We start from the raw sequence: 21,504 nt of genomic DNA, 5'->3' as shown, positions 1-21,504 counted from the left end.
TCGTCTAGGTCTCAGTAAGGAACTCCCCTCACCTGGTCGTCTAGGTCTCAGTTAAGGAACTCCCCTCACCTGGTCGTCTAGGTCTCAGTAAGGAACTCCCCTCACCTGGTCGTCTAGGTCTCAGTAAGGAACTCCCCTCACCTGGTCGTCCAGGTCTCAGTAAGAACTCCCCTCACCTGGTTGTCCAGGTCTCGGTAAGGAACTCTCCTCACCTGGTTTGTCTAGGTCTCAGTAAGGAACTCCCCTCACCTGGTCGTCTAGGTCATTATAAAAAAAACACTAAGCCCTCCATGGAATGATTGACACCCCTACCATAAAGCGTTCCAGCTCTAGCAGGAGAAACAACCAAGCATTAAATGGTTTGTCATTTCTGTGAACGTGCTATGTGGTTTCACTGCCTGGGTGTTGCCCTGTGTCACACTGCATTCAGGTTTTCACTCATAAAACGAGTGTCTTACTCTATCACACATATCCAATCCCTTCACCCACCGGTCTGTTTAGCCTCAGTTCCTTCATGTTACCTTGTTTTTCTTTGGTTTGAGAGGGTGTTCCTCTCTGTCGAGTCCGTCTTCGATAACATTCGCACTACGTCCTGTCCGAACCTTTCAGCTCCAGCTGACGTTGTACTTTGTCCATCCCTCAGGCGGGGTCAAGAAGACCGTCGTCACGGGACAGGAAGCTAACCACACCCCTGTTAACCCGCACGGGGAACCCCCGATTTTCAAGTCATCCATCACCCCTAAGTTACGGGCCAGAACCTTAAAATTGTCCGCCGTTGTAATATTGCACCGGTACGGACCAGTTCCCGTCAAACCACCCCCTTGTTGTAGCTCCTCCACCTATATGCGGGGGCGCTGTAACAATGCTTCACAAAGTTCACATCAAACTTCTTCCTTCATCAAGTAAGACAGATCCTGTTTGGTGAAAGGCACAAAGTCAGTGTTGAGTTTAATATAACGCAGATACTGGTCAAAGAACTGACCCAAGCTTACACCCTTGCGTCCAAAGGTCATAGTTCTGGAGATCTCTGGGCGGATGCAGGAGCGCTCTTTACGCTGCTCAGGGTGACGCATCCAGTCGTCCCAGAAGGCTGTGGGCCACTTGGGTTCTAGTTCTGCCCAGATGTCCTTCAGCAGCATCCAGCCCACCCAGGGAAGAAGTCTGCCTGTAGAGGAGGTCCGCCTTCCCAGGGTCCACCAGCCCCTTCCCTGCCGTTGTCATTCCAGGCAGATGCACACACAGGGTGGGGTCAGAGGTCAAGATGGGGTGAGGGCACGGAAGTACTCCAAGAAGTCTGGGGCACCTTGGAGAGAGAGTCATGTGATTAGTAAACTGTGTTACAGTGACAACTTAGTAGGCTCTCCTCCAGTGATAAGAAGCAATCATTAAAATCAGTTATACAATTAGCCTTCATTACTATTTATGATCACTGACAACTGGTAGCTGGACCCAGATCTGTTTGTGCCATCATTTCAACTCCATGTCATGCCAAACATAAGGAGTTGGCAAAAGACCAGAAACAGAATGACAACCCAGGCAGAAAACTGCATCTGCTGTATGAATCTATGCAAAACAAGCAAAAGACCAAAATAAAACTCGAGCAGGCCTGATAAACACACCCATATGGGCCTCAAGGAACGACCAGTCAAATTTTGGCTGATTAATACAATGCCAAATGGTATGTCAACACGAAATGACTTGCCAAAAACAAAAACATGATACATTTGTCTTTGTCAGCATCTGCAGGAACAGTTACATAAGTGGACACAGGTCCCAGTAACTGTTCCCTCTCTCTCTCTCTGGGGAGGTGGGTGGGGGGGGGGGGGGGGGGGGGGAGTTTAGCCTAATAGCTTTAAACTGGTGACTCAGGACAGTTCTGTTGTTTAGCCATTTCCTGTAACTCTCATTACACTTCTGGTGCAGAATTCTGTCTGACGTTTTTTTCCCCCTGACTCCTCCCCTCTGTTCTGCCCCCTGACTCCTCCCCTCTGTTCTGCCCCCTGACTCCTCCCCTCTGTTCTGCCCCCTGACTCCTCCCCTCTGGCACAGTTGGTAGAGCAATATCATGGGTTCGATTCCCGCTGGGGTTATCCATATGAAACATTTATGCATGACTATGTCGTTTTGGACAGAAACATCTGCTAAATGGCATAGCCTATATACTAATGTTTAGGGGAGTGATTTACAAATGACTGACAATTCCTTGGGTCTTCACAGAACACAGTGAAAGATCCCAAGTGGCAGTCCTACCACTGGTCACAATAGACTAGTAATTAGACTATATCAATAGGCTGGAGCCAAGCCAAGCCAAATTGCTGGCTACAAAATGTTAAATGTTTCAGTGAGGAAAGCTCTGTTTTAGGTTATCCAATGAATGTTCTGTGTAAATGAACATTATAGGATCCACTTTCATCCTCATGATCCCAAATGTGAATGTGAGCCAGATTTTAATTACACTGAGCAAAAAATATAAAAAACACAACATGTAAAGTGTTGGTCCCATTTTTCATGAGCTGAAATATCAGATCCCAGAAATTTCCCACACACACAAAATGCTTATTTCTCAAAAATGTAATTAAATTTAATTAAATCTGTGTTCGTGAGCATTTCTCCTTTGCCAAAATAATCTGTCTACCTGACAGGTGTGGCATATCAAAACTGATTAAACAGCATGATCATTACACAGGTGCACCTTGTGCTGCGGACAATAAAAAGGCCACTAAAAATGTGCAGTTGTCACATGCTACAGATGTCTCAAGTTGAGGAAGGGTGCAATTCGCATGCTGACTGCAGGAATATCCACCAGAGCTATTGCCAGAGAATTGAATGTTCATTTCTCTACTATAAGCCACCACCAACGTTGTTTTAGAGAATATGGCAGTACGTCCAACGGTCCTCACAACCACAGACCACGTGTAAACACGCCAGCCCAGGACCTCCACATCCAGCTTCTTCACCTGCGGGATCGTCTGAGACCAGCCACTTGGACAGCTGATGAAACTGTGGATTTGCACAACCTAATCATTTCTGCACAAAATGTCAGAAACTGTCTCAGGGAAGCTCATCTGCGTGCTCATCGTCCTCACCAGGGTCTTGACCTGACTGCAGTTTGGCGTCGTAACCGACTTCAGTGGGTAAATGCCCACCTTCGAAAGTTACTGGTACACTGGAGACGTGTGCTCTTCACAGATGAACACCCGTTTCAACTGTACCGGGCAGACGGCGTGTATGGCGTCGTGTGGGAGAGCGGTTTGCAGATGTCAACATTGTGAACAGAGTGCCCCATAATGGCGGTGGGGTTATGGTATGGGCAGGCATAAACTAGACAACCAACACAATTGCATTTTATCGATGGCCTGAGGCCCATTTATCCGCTGCCATCACCTCTTGTTTCAGCATCATAATACACTGTCCCGTGTCACGAGGATCTGAACACAATTCCTGGAAGCTGATGTAAATGTCCCACTTCTTCCATGGCCTGCATACAATGGAAAGTACTGAATAAGCAGAGGAGAGGGCATCTTCAGACACGCAGTGGAGGGGGGGGGGGGGTTGGTTTAAGCTCAGAGCGCTTCATGTTTTGTTTGCGGGCCACAGGGTCGTCGTGCCCTTAAAAGAATTAGTGTGTTTGTCTTGCTGATCGCAGCTCTGTGTTTTAGGAACCAGACGTGGTAGACGTCTGACTGGTAAATTTTCCACGCGATTCTACATGTAAAAAACGGTGCGGACTTGGTTCACAATATGGTCGAGAGGTGCTAAGTACTCTCGGCCAGCAAACGCTACTGGTGTCTAAGCGCTTAAGCTTTTGGCATTATGCCAGGGCTGGAGAGTGCAACTGCAAACCATTATGCCAGGGCTGGAGAGTGCAACTGCAAACCATTATGCAGGCTGGAGAGTGCAACTGCAACCATTATGCCAGGGCTGGAGAGCAACTGCAAACCATTATGCCAGGGCTGGAGAGCGCAACTGCCAAACCATTATGCCAGGGCTGGAGAAGCGCAACTGCAAACCATTATGCCAGGGCTGGGGGAGAGAGCGCCAGCTGGCAAACCATTATGCCAGGGCTGGAGAGCGCAACTGCAACCATATATTGCCAGGGCTGGAGAGCAACTGCAAACCATTATTGCCAGGGCTGGAGAGCGCAACTGCAAACCATTATGCCAGGGCTGTGAGAGCGCAACTGCAAACATTATGCCAGGGCTGGAGGAGCGCAACTGCAAACCATTATGCCAGGGTGGAGAGCGCAACTGCAAACCATTATGCCGGGCTGGAGAGCGCAACTGCAAACCATTATGCCAGGGCTGGAGAGCGCAACTGCAAACCATTATGCCAGGGCTGGAGAGCGCAACTGCAAACCATTATGCCCGGGCTGGAGAGCGCAACTGCAAACCATTATGCCGGCTGGAGAGCAACTGCAAACCATATGCACAGGGCTGGAGAGCGCAACTGCAAACCATTGCCAGGCTGGAGAGCGCAACTGCAAACCATTATGCCGAGGGCTGGAGAGCGCAACTGCAAACCATTATCGGGCTGGAGAGGCAACTGCAAACATTATGCCAGGCTGGAGAGCACTGCCAAACCATTATGCCAGGGCTGGAGAGAGCAACTGCAAACCATTATGCCAGGGCTGGAGAGCGCAACTGCAAACCATTATGCAGGGCTGGAGAGCGCAACTGCAAACCATATGCAGGGCTGGAGAGCGCAAACTGGCAAACCATTATGCCAGGGCTGGAGAGCGCAACTGCAAACCATTATGCCAGGGCTGGGAGAGCGCAACTGCAAAACCAATGATGCCAGGGCTGCGAGAGCGCAACTGCAAACCATTATGCCGGGCTGGGAGAGCAGCAACTGCAAACCTTATGCCAGGGCTGGAGAGCGCAACTGCAACCATTATGCCAGGGCTGGAGAGCAACTGCAAACCATTATGCCGGCTGTGAGAGCGCACTGCAAACCATTATGCCAGGGCTGGAGAGCGCAACTGCAAACCATTATGCCAGGCCTGGGAAGCAACTGCAAACCATATGCAGGCTGGAGGAGCGAACTGCAAACCATTATGCCAGGGCTTGGAGAGCGCAACTGCAAACATTATGCAGGGCTGGAGAGCGAACGCAACCATATGCAGGGCTGGGAGCGCACTGCAAAACCATTATGCCAGGGCTGGAGAGCGCAACTGCAAACCATTAGCCAGGCGGAGAGCGCAACTGCAACCATTATGCCAGGGCTGGAGAGCGCAACTGCAACCATTATGCCAGGGCTGGAGAGCGCAACTGCAAACCATTATGCCGGCTGGAGAGCGCAACTGCAAACCATTATGCCCTGCTGGGAGAGCAACTGCAAACCATTATGCCAGGGCTGGAGAGCGCAACTGCAAACCATTATGCCAGGGCTGGAGAGCGCAACTGCAAACCATTATGCCAGGGCTGGAGAGCGCAACTGCAAACCATTATGCCCGGGCTGGGGAGACAAACCTGCCCATTATGCCAGTGCTGGAGAGCAACTGCAAACCATTATGCCAGGGCTGGAGAGCGCAACTGCAAACCATTATGCCAGGGCGGGAGAGCGCAACTGCAAACCATTATGCCAGGGCTGGAGAGCGCAACTGCAAACCATTATGCCAGGGCTGGAGAGCGCAACCTGCAAACCCATTATGCCAGGGCTGGAGAGCGCAACTGCAAACCATTATGCCAGGGCTGGAGAGCGCAACTGCAAACATTATGCCAGGGCTGGAGAGCGCAATGCAAACCATTATGCCAGGGCTGGAGAGCACAACTGCAAACCATTATGCCAGGGCTGGAGAGCGCAACTGCAAACATTATGCCAGGGCTGGAGGAGCAACTGCAAACCATTATGCACCAGGGCTGGAGAGACGCAACTGCAAACCATTATGCCAGGGCTGAGAGAGCGCAACTGCCAACCATTATGCCAGGGCTGGAGAGCAACTGCAAACCATTATGCAGTGCTGGAGAGCAACTGCCAAACCATTATGCAGAGGCTGGAGAAGCGCAACTGCAAACCATTATGCCAGGGCTGGAGAGCGCAACTGCAAACCATTATGCCAGGGCTGGAGAGCACAACTGCAAACCATTATGCCAGGGCTGGAGAGCGCAACTGCAAACCATTATGCCAGGGCTGGAGAGCGCAACTGCAAACCATTATGCCAGGGCTGGAGAGCAACTGAAAAGGCAGCAGTGGATAAATCAGCTAGGACTACTTATACAGAGCCTCATGCAAGTCACTAAAAAGTCTTGACGCTTCACATCAATGCCTTGGTGACAAGCAGGGATTTCAGTTCATTTCACTGACTGAATTCATCTTCTATTGAACATCATGCAAAATCACCAGCAACTCAGACACTTCTAATCAACACATTCAGACTGAGGTGCGTTTTAAATCCATTCCTCATTTACAGTGCATGCAGACAGGTGTATGTATTTCAGTTACTGTTCACTTACCTCCAAGTCATCTTCCACGATCACTACGGTGGAGTGAGAGAGTGTGTTGAACACCTGGTTGAGGGCCCAGCGGTAGTGTCTGGCAATCTTATAGTAGCCCTGGAACTTCCTGTGCTCCGGCCGTACCGGGATGTTCGAGAGGTCTGGTTGGCTAATGTGGGTCACCTGACTGCCATATGAGCCAATCACTTGGGCTGTCTCAGCATGGCCACAGTCCTGACTAACTATGATTGGGTAGAGTTCTGCAGAGGGGCGGTATTGGATCAACTTGTCAAGACTCCTTTTCACGGTCACTCTGTCACAGGCGATGACCAATATGGGAATGACAACTTGTGGGCTGATGACAGTAACTTCCAATTTGGTGTAGTCGGTCAGCTCTTTTATTTCATTGTCCAGTTGTGTGTCTACTTCAGGGTTTTGGACTGCTGTAATGATCAATTCCGGTGTATTTTCCTCTTGACTTTGGTCCTTGTTCTCTGAATCGTCCGTTGGAGGTACTGCAGACAACTGTGGTATCGGTTTGTGTTCCTCCTCTTTATTTTCTACCTTCCCTCCATCCGTCTGTCTTTTTCCCATCCCTTTCCTCTTTTCCCATAGTGACCTGTGACTCTGAATCTGCTTCAGAAGTTCCTTCTGGGTCTCGAGTTCCGATTCTACCTCTTCGGCCAATCGGATCACCTCGCCAGCCAGATTAGTCCCACCCCCTTTTATTTTGGCCACACCCCACTCTTCCCGCCCTCCTGGTTCAGCCCCGCCCCCTTCCCCAAAGCGACCAATGGGAGTTCGTCCCCAAAGGAACAGGAGAAGCAAGCCATTGCAGGCGACGAATAGGAAAGCTCCACACAAGATAAGGGAGCCTCTCTTGCGAACCATGGCCCAATGACATCAGAGGATGGACTACAGTGAGGAAAAGAAAACAGTTGAGGTGGGACAGTGTTGAAGTGACAAACAGCCAATAGGGTCCAAAGAAAACACAAAGATGAGAAAGAAAAAACGTTGTCCAATAGGGATGGAGAGAACTGAGGTCCAATCATAAGATCCTTACTTCTCATCAAATCATTTTGTCATCAATAACACGACAGGAGAACGATCCAGAACTTCTATTGCTGGACGGAGATGGAGACGTGCTTTGTTGTTATCGGCTTGGCTGTCCTCCATTAAATAGAGGAGCAGGAGAGTGAGTTGGCTCAACGGAAAATTGAGAAAAACAGGAAAGTAAAAAAATAAAATTTAAACAGGGAGAGGAGAGAGGTGTTTGGATAAGATAAAAAAGAAGAAACGGGGGGTGGAAGGGTGGAAGGGCTGAGAGTCCTTGCCGTTATCCCTCGGCCATCACCCTGAAAAAGAGAGGGAGAGAGAAAAGTACATTTCAATTTACACATTTTTCCACATCAGTGTCTGAAATAAACAAACACCATACGATCACAAAACACACAGTAGTCCCATATAGAATACAACTAGCTTATATTATCTAGAAGTTGTATCATCAGCAGATTCAGAAACACTCGCCAAACTGTTCAGTAGGGGCTGTTGCCTCATCATTGATGGCCACGATTTTGTGTGGTACGCCTCTGAATCAAGCTGTCAAGTTTAGTACTGGAGTAGCTTAACTTTTCACTACCTTTATTAGGATCAGGGTACAGCTTAAATAATTACCATATTATGTACCTATCAGCCCGAGTATCGCAGAGGAACAGAGCGTTTCAGCCCGAGTATCGCAGAGGAACAGGGCGTTTCAGCCCGAGTATCGCAGAGGAACAGGGCGTTTCAGCCCGAGTACCGCAGAGGACCAGGGCGTTTCAGCCAGAGTATCGCAGAGGACCAGGGCGTTTCAGCCCGAGTACCGCAGAGGACCAGGGCGTTTCAGCCCGAGTATCGCAGAGGACCAGGGCGTTTCAGCCNGAGTACCGCAGAGGACCAGGGCGTTTCAGCCCGAGTATCGCAGAGGACCAGGGCGTTTCAGCCCGAGTATCGCAGAGGACCAGGGCGTTTCAGCCAGAGTATCGCAGAGGACCAGGGCGTTTCAGCCCGAGTATCGCAGAGGACCAGGACGTTTCAGCCCGAGTATCGCAGAGGACCAGGACGTTTCAGCCCGAGTACCGCAGAGGACCAGGGCGTTTCAGCCCGAGTATCGCAGAGGAACAGGGCGTTTCAGCCCGAGTATAGCAGAGGAACAGGGCGTTTCATGTGTGTGGTTTTAAACCCAACTGGAACGTCCAGAAACATAATGCCATGGCCATCCATATTCAATGGAGACCTTTTTAAAAGCTTGTTAGCTGGACAGTAACCAAAGTGACCCTGTGTGCTATATCCAAATGATTTAATTCACCCAGCCAGCTCCACAGGGAGTCTCTGAGATAACAAAATGTATACCAGCCAGCATCCAAAAGGCAGTGTTTCTGAGGAGCTCGATACCACACTCCAACCTAACACTACCCTAAATGGATATCTCCTTGATACCTTTCTGTCTCTTTGTTGATGGAAACAAACACAGCACAACAGCACTAGCAGTTTCAGCCTCCAGGGAAACACACCGTCAGGGTTTTATCCCAAATGGCATTGTAGTCCCTATATAGTGCACTACTATTGATCAGAACCCTGTGGTCCCTTATGGAACCTGGTCAAAAGTAGTGCACTGTATAGGGAATAGGGTGCCATCTGGGACTCATTGTAGGAGGACCTCTGGTTATGATTCACCACCAGCAGGTTTCTCCAGATAAGGAACATACACTAGAGAGGCAACTTTGATGGGGTTAGGGGGGGCCACACAAACTAATGAGGGGCCGCCATGCCTCGCGGGTCTGTGTACACACACACGCAGTCAGAGCCGACTCTAGCCTTTTGGCCCCGCCAACCTCGCACTGCGTTAAGCACACCCTTCTATCTGCAACAAGTCAATTTGATGGTGAGAAAATGTACATATTGTTTTTTTTATGCGGATTTTAGAACACTCGCATGAGAAATCTGTTGCCAGTTGGATGGAAACCTAGCTGACTGCCTGACATGAGAGAGAAACTGCTGATGCACAACCACAGGTGGAAAATGGCACCTGGTTCATTCTATTATTCTAACTATCAACAATAAGTTGAGACTCTGAGTTCCATGAAACAAAAAGCCAGCGGGCCACCAGTCGCCCCATCCCTGGTTTATATCATTATTATTCATGGCTCACATCCATTTTCTAACACCACCCTGCTGCTACCACCAAAGCCTTGATGCATCATAAATGGTACCCTATTCCCTATATAGGGAATACATGGTCAAAGTAGTGCACTGAATACGGTTCAGTTTGGGACACACAGACTAATTTCCCAAAGGGCATATTGGAGCTGGAAGCAGTTTCCTGCCCATGAATCCCCCTAACAAGGTATTAAACCTGCATATGGACAGTCAGTCTGCAGGGACAGAGTTAGGGACTAGAGGGACAGAGTTAGGGACCAGAGTTAGGGACCAGAGTTAGGGACCAGAGTTAGGGACCAGAGTTAGGGACCAGAGTTAGGGACCAGAGTTACGGAGACATAGAGGACGCAGAGTAGGGATAGAGGGACAGAGTTAGGGAATAGAGGGACCAGAGTTAGGGACCAGAGTTAGGGACCAGAGTTAGGGAATAGAGGGACCAGAGTTAGGGAATAGAGGGACCAGAGTTAGGGAATAGAGGGACCAGAGTTAGGGACCAGAGTTAGGGACCAGAGTTAGGGACTAGAGGGACAGAGTTAGGGACCAGAGGGACAGAACGTACACTATATCAGTAGACGTACTTGTCGGGGTGCATCTCAAGTCTTACGTAGCTTCGTAAATCCCTTTTCCTTGTCTCTCCTGGCTGACTAGGTCCATCCATGCACACCACACTGATTCGACTATCGTTTAGCCTACATTAAAAACGTTTTAAAACTTCCATTCAGGACGACTGAATGTTTTCCTGTCTGAACAGTGTCCGTACCAGATGGTAGGATTAGGCTTATACCTAGAACACGTGTCACACACCCGGTACATATTAGCTCACCGTTGATTTGTCTAGCTTTAAAAAGTGAAGGAACTTAGTCATAAAACACATATGACTTATTACCTTAGTTCAGTCAAATCTTCTGAGTTATTACTTATGCAACCCACTCTAATAAGTGGTTTGAGAGAAGAGCGTACCACACAAAGTCAATATGCTGACGATTTAAAAAAGAGACTCAAGCTTTCCCCTCAGAGCTCACACAAACCTGGCACCAGAAGCATTATTTATGGTTTGTATGGAAACAACCAAGTCAAGTATTATGTAGAGTTAGGGGTTCAGCCAAACTCTTTTTCTTTTGCAAAGGTAGCAAACAGCCAAAATAGTCAGTATGCTGGCAGAGCTGAAATGCTCCAAAGCCACAGGCCTGGATAATATTCCTGCAAGGTTTCTAATAGATTCTGCTGAGCAAATTGGCCCTTGTATTACGCATATTGTTAATCTCTCTCTTGAACAAGGTACCTTTCCCAGAGACATGAAACAAGCTAAAGTTATAACTCTGTATAAGAAGGGGATAAAGTCTGACCCTGGGAATTATAGGCCTGTATCTATCCTCTGTGTAACATCAAAGATCCTGGAGAGAATTGTACATGAGCAAATGTATGAATAAGTTAACTTCTTATGGCTGCAGGGGCAGTATTGAGTAGCTTGGATGAAAGGTGCACAGAGGTGCCCAGAGTAAACGGCCTGCTCCTCAGTCATAGTTGCTAATATTTGCATATTAGTATTGGATAGAAAACACTCTGAAGTTTCTAAAACTGTTTGAATTATGTCTGTGAGTATAACAGAACTCATAGGGCAGGCAAAAACCTGAGAAGTTCCACTTCCTGTTTGGATTTTTTCTGAGGGTAGCAGATTTTCAACCAAGCTCTCATTGAAATCACAGCGAGATATTGATGAGATTTCCCTTCCTACGGCTTCCAATAGATGTCAACAGTCAATAGAACTTTGTCTGATGACTCTAATGTGAAGGGGGGCCGAAGGAGACAGGAATGATTCACCACTGCCACGAGCTGACCACGCTTTGACCACGCTTTGACCACGCTTTGACCACGCGCGTTCACGTGATAGGCAGCTCCGTTCCATCGCTCAACTGAAGTCAATCTAATTCTCCGGTTGGAACGTTATTCAAGATGTATGTTAACAACATTCTAAAGATTGATTCAGTACATCGTTTGACATGTTTCTACTGACTGTTATGGAACTTTTGGACATTTCGTCACGTTATAGTGGACGCGCTTTGTGACTTTAGAATTGTTTTCCAAACGCGCTAAGGTAGCTAATTGGACATAAATAACAGACATTATCGAACAAATCAAGCATTTATTTTGGACCTGGGATTCCTAGGACTGCATTCTGATGAAGTTTATCAAAGGAAACATTTATCATGTACTTTCTGGTTTCTGTTGACTCCAACATGGCGGCTAATTTGGCTATTGTTCTGAGCGCCGTCTCAGATTATTGCATGGTTTGCTTTTTCCGTAAAGTTTTTAAAAAATCTGACACAGCGGTTGCATTAAGGAGAGGTATATCTATAATTCCATGTGTATAACTTGTATTATCATCTACATTTATGGTGAGTATTTCTGTTGAAATGATGTGGCTATGCAAAATCACTTGATGTTTTTGGAACTAGTGAATCTAACGCGCCAATGTAAACTCAGATTTTTTATATAAATATGAACTTTATCAAACAAAACATGCATGTATTGTGTAACATGAAGTCCTATGAGTGTCATCTGATGAAGATCAAAGGTTAGTGATTAATATTCTCTCTATTTCTGCTTGCTATATTTCGCTGGAAAAATGGCTGTGCTTCTTGTGGTTTGGTGATGACCTAACATAATAATTTGTAGTGCTTTCGCTGAAAAGCATATTTGAAATGAGACACTTTGGTGGGATTAACAACAAGATTACCTTTAAAATGATATGACACATGTATGTTTGATGAATTTTAATTATGAGATTTCTGTTGTTTGAATTTGGCGCCCTGCACTTTCACTGGCTGTTGTCATATCGATCCCGTTAGCAGGATTGCAGCCATAAGAAGTTAACAAACAGGGTCTAATGTATGATTTTCAGTCAGGTTTTAGAAAAACATACTCCACTGATTCATGTCTACTTTACTTGACTGACTTCATCAGGAAAGAGATTGATGAGGGAAATTTGTGTGGAATGGTACTGCTTGACCTACAGTAGGCCTTTGATACAGTTAACCACTGTCTCCTAATCACCAAACTGGAGGCACTGGGGTTAAGCAGTATCCCTCTAGTATGGGTAAAGTTCTATTTATCAGGAAGGGAGCAAGTAGTAGAGGTTAATGGTTCACTGTCTCAGGCAAAAACAATGATTTGTGGCGTTCTGCAGGGGAGCGTGCTTGGGCCTCTGCTGTTTTTATTGTATATTAATGATATAAAATATGCTTGTTCTTGCCGTCTTTTTCTTTATGCGGATGACTCTACACTTCTGGTGTCTCAAAAGTAAAACTATGTTGGAGAGCATACTTAGCACAGAGCTTACTAACATTAGCAAATGGCTTGGAGATAATAAGCTATCTCTGCACTAAAACCTCTGTTAGCTACTTGGGACGTACCCTTGATGGAAGCTTGGGAGGTGTGAGCATGGCCAATAAGGTGCTAGGGAAGGTTAATGCCAGGATTAAGTTTTTGGCTAGAAAGTCCAAGCTGCTTGATAAGGACTCCATGAAAGTGCTAGCTACTGCCCTCATTCAATGCCATTTTGACTATGCTAGTACTTCCTGGTTTGGGGGCTTATCTAAATTTATGAAGGGGAAGCTCCAGATTAGAGGTCGACCGATTATGATTTTTCAACGCCGATACCGATTATTGGAGAACAAAAAAATCCGATACCGATTAAATCGGCCGATATTTTTATTTATATATATATATATATATATAAATAAATATATATATATATATTATCATACACACATTTTTGTAATAATGACAATTGCAACAATACTGAATGAACAATGAACACTTTTATTTTAACTTAATATAATACATAAATAAAATCTATTTAGTCTCAAATAACATGAGCAGAGCTTGTCTGCATGGTCCCCTGTCAGTCTGCTCCTCCGCGAAACACAGACCTTATTTGAAGTAGATCAAGACATTCTCTATGGAAGACATGAACGTTAAAATAACGAAGGAACCCCTTTCAAGTTCAGCCGCAAGTTATTACAGGAATTATAACGCGTCGACTATTTCTCTCTAAACCATATACCTTTGACTAATCCGGAAACTATCACCTCGAAAACAAAACGTTTATTCCGTTCCGTATTTTATCTAACGGGTGGCATCCATGAGTCTAAATATTCATGTTACATTGCACAACCTTCAATGTTATGTCATAATTACGTAAAATTCTGGCAAATTAGTTCGCAAAGAGCCAGGCGGCCCAAACTGTTGCATATACCCTGACTCTGCGTGCAATGAACGAAAGAGAAATTATGTTCTTTTTTTTCTTTTTAAATTTTATCCCCTTTTCTCCCCAATTTTCGTGGTATCCAATCGCTAGTAATTACTATCTTGTCTCATCGCTACAACTCCCGTACGGGCTCGGGAGAGACGAAGGTCGAAAGCCATGCGTCCTCCGAAGCACAACCCAACCAAGCCGCACTGCTTCTTAACACAGCGCGCCTCCAACCCGGAAGCCAGCCGCACCAATGTGTCGGAGGAAACACCGTGCACCCGCCCCCCTCGGTTAGCGCGCACTGCGCCCGGCCCGCCACAGGAGTCGCTGGAGCGCGATGAGACAAGGATATCCCTACCGGCCAAACCCTCCCTAACCCGGACGACGCTAAGCCAATTGTGCCGGCTGCGACAGAGCCTGGGCGCGAACCTAGACCACTGCGCCACCCGGGAGGCCCTAGAATGTGTTCTTAACTGACTTGCCTAGTTAAATAAATATTAAATAAAGGCGTAATATATATACAGTGGGGAGAACAAGTATTTGACACACTGCCGATTTTGCAGGTTTTCCTACTTACAAAGCATGTAGAGGTCTGTAATWTTTATCATAGGTACACTTCAACTGTGAGAGACGGAATCTAAAACAAAAATCCAGAAAATCACATTGTATGARTTTTAAGTAATTAATTTGCATTTTATTGCATGACATAAGTATTTGATCACCTACCAACCAGTAAGATTTGCCAGCTTCACACGACCTGTTAGTTTTTCTTTAGAAAGCCCTTCTGTTTTCTCCACTCGATTACCTGTATTAACTGCACCTGTTTGAACTCGTTACCTGTATAAAGACACCTGTCCACACCACTCAATCAAACAGACTCCAACCTCTCCACAATGGCCAAGACCAAGAGACTGTGTAAGGACATCAGGGATAAAATTGTAGACCTGCACAAGGCTGGGATGGCTACAGGACAATAGGCAAGCAGCTTGGTGAGAAGCAACAACTGTTGGCGCAATTATTAGAAAATGAAGAAGTTCAAGATGACGCAATCACACCCTCGGTCTGGGGCTCCATGCAAGATCTCACCTCATGGGGCATCAATGATCATGAGGAAGGTGAGGGATCAGCCCAGAACTACACGGCAGGACCTGGTCAATGACCTGAAGAGAGCTGGGACCACAGTCTCAAAGAAAACCATTAGTAACACATACGCTGTCATGGATTAAAATCCTGCAGCGCACGCAATGTCCCCCTGCTCAAGCCAGCGCATGTCCAGGCCCGTCTGAAGTTTGCCAATGACCATCTGGATGATCCAGAGGAGGAATGGGAGAAGGTCATGTGGTCTGATGAGACAAAAATAGAGCTTTTGGTCTAACTCCACTCGCCGTGTTTGGAGGAAGAAGAAGGATGAGTACAACCCCAAGAACACCATCCCAACCGTGAAGCATGGAGGAGGAAACATCATTCTTGGGGATGCTTTTCTGCAAAGGGGACAGGACGACTGCACCGGTATTGAGGGGAGGAGGGATGGGGCCATGTATCGCGAGATCTTGGCCAATTACCTCCTTCCCTCAGTAAGCGCATTGAAGATGGGCGTGGCTGGTCTTCCAGCATGACAACGACCCGAAACACACAGCCAGGGCAACTAAGGTGTTTCTCCGTAAGAAGCATCTCAAGGTCCTGGAGTGGCCTAGCCAGTCTCCAGACCTGAACCCAATAGAAAATCTTTGGAGGGAGCTGAAAGTCCGTATTGCCCAGCACAGCCCCGAAACCTGAAGGATCTGGAGAAGGTCTGTATGGAGGAGTGGGCCAAAATCCCTGCTGCAGTGTGTGCAAACCTGGTCAAGAACTACAGGAAACGTATGATCCTCTGTAATTGCAAACAAAGGTTTCTGTACCAAATATTAAGTTCTGCTTTTCTGATGTATCAAATACTTATGTCATGCATAAAAATGCAAAGGAATTGCTAAAAAATCTGGATTTTTTTCTGGATTTTTGTTTTAGATTCCGTCTCTCACAGTTGAAGTGTACCAATGATAAAATTACAGACCTCTACATGCTTTGTAAGTAGGAAAACCTGCAAAATCGTCAGTGTATCAAATACTTGTTCTCCCCACTGTATATATATTATATATATATAATATATAATAAAAAATAAAAATCGGCGCCCAAAAATACCGATTTCCAATCGGAATGCCAATTTCAAGTTATCGGTCGACCTCTACTCCAGATAAACTTATTCTGGGCTCAGGGTAGTTTTGAAGGTGAGTCCACGTACTCACATAGGCAGGAGCTGCTTTCAGGAACTAAACTGGCTGCCTGTTTGAGGCTAGGGTGTCCCAGATTAGACTAGGTTTGGTTTACAGCAGTATTTATGGTCCTGCGCCCAGATATTGAAGTGATTACATTCCTTGTGTTAGGGATGCACACAATCACAGCACCAGATCAGGTGTTGCTGATGTGTGCTTATACAGGTTCAGGAGTAATGCTGGGAAAGGTACTTTCTTGTATACTGGAGCCTCAGAATGGAATGAGTTGCCTCTGCCTATTAAAACAACGTCCTCTCTGTACAGCTTTAAAAATAAAGTAAAAATATGTTTGATGTCCTCTGTGCCCATATGAATAACTCCTATGATGTAACTGGAATGATGAGATAGATGTTCTTCTTCTATGTTTTTGTTTTATTATTTCACTGCCGTACTGTGTTCGATCTTGTATAGCCATCTTGTCTCAAGAGGACCACAATGGAAATAAGTCCCAAACTTTATTGTGTGTTATCCTCCATGATTTTATTCATGTGCATGTATGGCTTTTAAGTTTTATGTGTGCTTGTTTTTTTTCAATGTTCGAATTAATAAACTAAACTAAAACCTCTTCTCCTTGGTTTTACAAATGCTGTAAATACTTGCGGAGTGAGCATTTCAACAGCAACAAAAAACATCCAGCCTTAAAAAGGCAAGCTGACCAAATAATATCCAAGCTTAATAACCAGGTCAGGGATCTAGCCAACAGTGTTTGCAATATCTGGACAGCTTTCAATGACTGAGAATGTGTTGAAATGACAGTCCAATTCCATAAAATAGGCCTAGATATCACAGAAAACATGGGTGGCAACTCATGGTCAAATATCTACCAAATCTGTGCTAATAGTTTAACTATTTAGTGTATCCAAGAGAACCCTTTCACTTAACTGACCTACATCCTGAAATGCCCTTCTGAACTGACAATACGCTCTATAGAGGGAGGACAGAAAGAAATGGGGGTTACAGATACTGAGAACACAATGTAGCAGAGAGACATGGGCAGAAGGGTTTCCAGACGCCATTTATGAAGGATGGCCTCGTGAGGCTTAGATAAGGGGATTGATTGAGTCCAGGTTGGGAGAAAGAGGTCACTGTATATCCTAACAGGAGACGTTCAAACAGGCGAGGTGTCTAAACCAATTACAGGTGATCATAAGAACAATAATCTTGTAAGCATGTCAATCGGACTAAATACAAACTAGCTTCTCAGAGTAGATGTCCCAGTCTGGATGAGTAATGTGCTGCTGTAGCCTACAACTTTAACATTTGTCCTCCATGCTTTGTTCACAGTAAATACTAGGCTAACTAACTGATGCTTATACCCACTTTCTACTTTTCAGGAAATGTAGACTGGAGAGTAGGGCTGGAATTGCCAGGTACCTCATGATACGACATTATCACAAACAAACAAAATGGTTGTGCCAATTCTATATGTATTGCGAATCTATTACTGTGATTTTATTGCAAGTGGATGTTCCGAACATATTGCTCACCATACGTCTGCTGCAGAGGGACTAGACAATGGAAAACAAGTTGATCAGTCATGGAAATAAGTGCTGAAAACAAATTGGCTCCCTATTTAAAAAGGGATACTTTGCGATTTTGGCAATGAGGCACTTTATCTACTTCCCCAGCATAAAGGAGGTCATCTGACTCTGGGGAAGGAGATAAAGGAGCTCATTGTCAAAATCCCAAAGTATCCCTTTAAAAAGAAGATTTTAAAAAACAAGCTATGAAGGAAAAATACTAGAGTTTTGGTGCAGATACCGCAAACTAGCGCCCCCCAAAAATATGGCGATACTGTCAAAACGATACATCGTCAAAAATAATATACCAATATGTAATTATTGATTGTTCCCCATCACTATTAGAGGGGAAATCTGTGAGCAACAAATTCAACAGCGCTGGAGAGACTAATCTACCCAGCTCACCATCTGACCATGAGAAACCCCAGACTACGACTGTTCCAGCTGACACACACACACACACACACACACACACACACACACACACACACACACACACACACACACACACACACACACACACACACACACACAACACACACACATCGCCATGCACACACACGGTTAACCTTTACATCTGAAAACACATGGCTTCAAACACCTAGACACGGTAAGATTGCAACACTAGACAGCTATAGGGTGAGAGAACGAGGGCATGGAGCAATGGAGGGAAAAACTAAAAGAAAGAGAGGAGGTACTGCACTAGAGGTGTTGAGGTTTGAGGACAGAGGAGTAGACAGCATAGACTTATGGGTAGACAAACATCAAAGATGGAAATAAAACAGGGAGGTGGCAATCATTTGACAATCTATGGTAGCATTGTAAGAGACTAGTTACACAAAAGCCAGAGAAGAAAAAGGTTTGAAAGGAGGTGCCAAAAGGTGAACAAAAGTATTGTTCTTCAGTACCTGAAACAGAGCAGTCTAGTTCTCCAGTGTCTCTTCAAACAAATCATGAGGTTTAAAGGCAGGGGGAGGATGGGAAATGAGGTGGGAGAAAAGAAAGGGGAGGGAATTGTTGCGCTCCCTCAAAAGGATCATACCATTTGATACTCTAACCTCCTATTTAACATACTCGCCTTTCGTTCGTTTTCAATTCAATTCAATTCAATTCAATTGGCTTTATTGACATGGCAAGTTATTATTACTTTCATTGTCAAAGTATACATATCGAAAAATTTAAATAAAATATATATGTATATATATACACAAAATATATATATATTTATATATAAATAAATGGTGGGACTAACAGTAATAATAATAGTAGTAGTTAGTTTATAGTATAGTTTTCTCTCTCTCTCTGACACTTAAGTACCTGAGTGGTTAAAACACTGTAATTAAAAGTTCAACTGATTCAGTAGTATTGCTGGAATTCGGTTTGTTATTTAAAGTAACTACGTGGAGGTGTCCTAGAGAAGAGTAGTCTACTAAACCAAACTTGGCTTCAGTATAACGATAAAGAAACGTGAAGTCAATCAATACAACTTATGTATCCGTGTCACTTCGCTACTTTTGTTTTGACAACTTGCTACATTATAAAACTCGACTATCGCTTGCCAGTCAAAGACGTGGCCAATTACAAAGCAACAACTTGGCAAACGCCATTGCCAAATGAATGGAAAAATCAGAAAATACCTACAATAGTTTGAATAATAACACAAACGTGACCAAATCACAAAACTATTTCACAATAAAAAAATAGCAAACAATCTAGTGCTCCCACTGACTTAACGTTTCGAACTAGTAACGTTAGCTAACTTGCATGTAATTAATTGCATGACTGGGATAGCTAACTATTGCTACACTTATTGCAACCACAATGAGTTAAAAATCTTTGGGAAATTGCAATACCTGAACATCTACATACTGTTGATGCTAACTAGCTCACATTCTAGTCAGAAATCGAGTGTTTCAGAAAACAAATGCTAGCTAGTTAACGTTAGTTCCATAACGAGCTAGTTAGCTGGCTAGGTACATCGAGTCAAATGTATTAAGTTAACTTCAGACAACTAACGTTAACTACCTATCCAACTAAGCAGTACAATTTCCACGTCACCTTTTGTCATTTCCCCTGTAGGACGTGTTGCCTGCTTTCTGGAAAGCCGCTTGATATCGATGAGTGGTCTCCACTCTCACTTTTCTTCCTCTCCGTTTTTCACACCGGTGTCAGTACCTCACTGCATGTCCAGTTCCCATTTTCCGCTCGATCACCCCTCACTACCTCGAATCCGCCATTTACCTAGATGTGTTAAGTTGTTTTTTATATCAACAAAATAATTCACCGAGATGAATTTGCGATAATCATCATCCTCTTCACCACTGCTCTCCTACCAATTCCGTCCAAGCCCGTGTCTGTTTCACTGGCTCTTGACGTTATTTTTCATTTAACACCAACCCCGAATTATACACTCTACTTCCGGATTGACTCATTAAGTAAGGCCAACCTCCGCAATCCTCCTCCTCCCCTTTACAATTTCCCCTAGTAACAAAGTACCCTGACAACCGTTGTAATCGTTGTTTTTGCTATCTATCTGTTGTGTCTATGGTTAGATAAATGCAGTGTTCTGCTGAAACAAAACCCTGCGCCGAGTGCAATCAGTTGGACCTTTTTTCTCCGCTAAAATTTGGCCCCACCCCTGGATCCATTGATAAGAGTTGACAAGTCATATCATTACACTTCAAACAGAGAGACTTGACCTTGTCCAGTAAATAATGTAGTGCTACTGCCTGTTGGTGGTGCTTACTCATATACAACTCATCCTGAAATGTGATATCTTTTTAATGAAAGCCTTTTTTTATATAGGATATAGCATGCCATCTTTTGATGGCAGACACACAACAGTGGTATGTGAATAATGTATTATTTTACATTCATGCCTATGTGACTCGACTCCAAGCATGGGCCACCACTGCATGTAGGGGTATGGTCACAACACCAATGTCTCTTCTCTGTATACATCAATGATGTCGCTCTTGCTGCTGGTGATTCTCTGATCCACCTCTACGCAGACGACACCATTCTGTATACTTCTGGCCCTTCTTTGGACACTGTGTTAACTAACCTCCAGATGAGCTTCAATGCCATACAACTCTCCTTCCGTTGCCTCCAACTGCTCTTAAATGCAAGTAAAACTAAATGCATGCTCTTCAACTGATCGCTGCCCGCACCTGCCCGCCCGTCACCAGTATCACTACTCTGGACGGTTCTGACTTAGAATATGTGGACAACTACAAACACCTAGGGTCTGGCTAGACTGTAAACTCTCCTTCCAGACTCACATTAAGCATCTCCAATCCAAAATTAAATCTAGAATTGGCTTCCTATTTCGCAACAAAGCATCCTTCACTCATGCTGCCAAACATACCCTCGTAAAACTGACTATCCTACCGATCCTTGACTTCGGCGATGTCATTACAAAATAGCCTCCAACACTCTACTCAACAAATTGGATGCAGTCTATCACAGTGCCATCCGTTTTGTCACCAAAGCCCCATATACTACCCACCACTGCGACCTGTAGGATCTCGTTGGCTGGCCCTCGCTTCATACTCGTCGCCAAACCCACTGGCTCCAGGTCATCTACAAGTCTCTGCTAGGTAAAGCCCCGCCTTATCTCAGCTCACTGGTCACCATAGCAATCCACCCGTAGCACACGCTCCAGCAGTATATCTCACTAGTCAACCCCAAAGCCAATTCTTCCTTTGGCCACCTCTCCTTCCAGTTCTCTGCTGCCAATCACTGGAACGAACTGAAAAAATCTCTGAAGCTGGAGACTCATATCTCCC

General features: G+C 45.2%; 1 pseudogene; it reads right to left on the bottom strand.

Annotated features, from left to right (window-relative positions):
• Positions 1-6: 6 nt before the first annotated feature.
• LOC112075647 (alpha-1,3-mannosyl-glycoprotein 2-beta-N-acetylglucosaminyltransferase-like) lies at positions 7-20,138 on the bottom strand (annotated as a pseudogene).
• Between the last annotated feature and the right edge of the window lie 1,366 nt (positions 20,139-21,504).

This window comes from Salvelinus sp. IW2-2015, unplaced genomic scaffold (genome assembly GCF_002910315.2).
Source record: "Salvelinus sp. IW2-2015 unplaced genomic scaffold, ASM291031v2 Un_scaffold3316, whole genome shotgun sequence".
NCBI classification, from domain to species: Eukaryota; Metazoa; Chordata; class Actinopteri; order Salmoniformes; family Salmonidae; genus Salvelinus; species Salvelinus sp. IW2-2015.
This window is presented reverse-complemented; position numbering and strand designations above follow the sequence as displayed.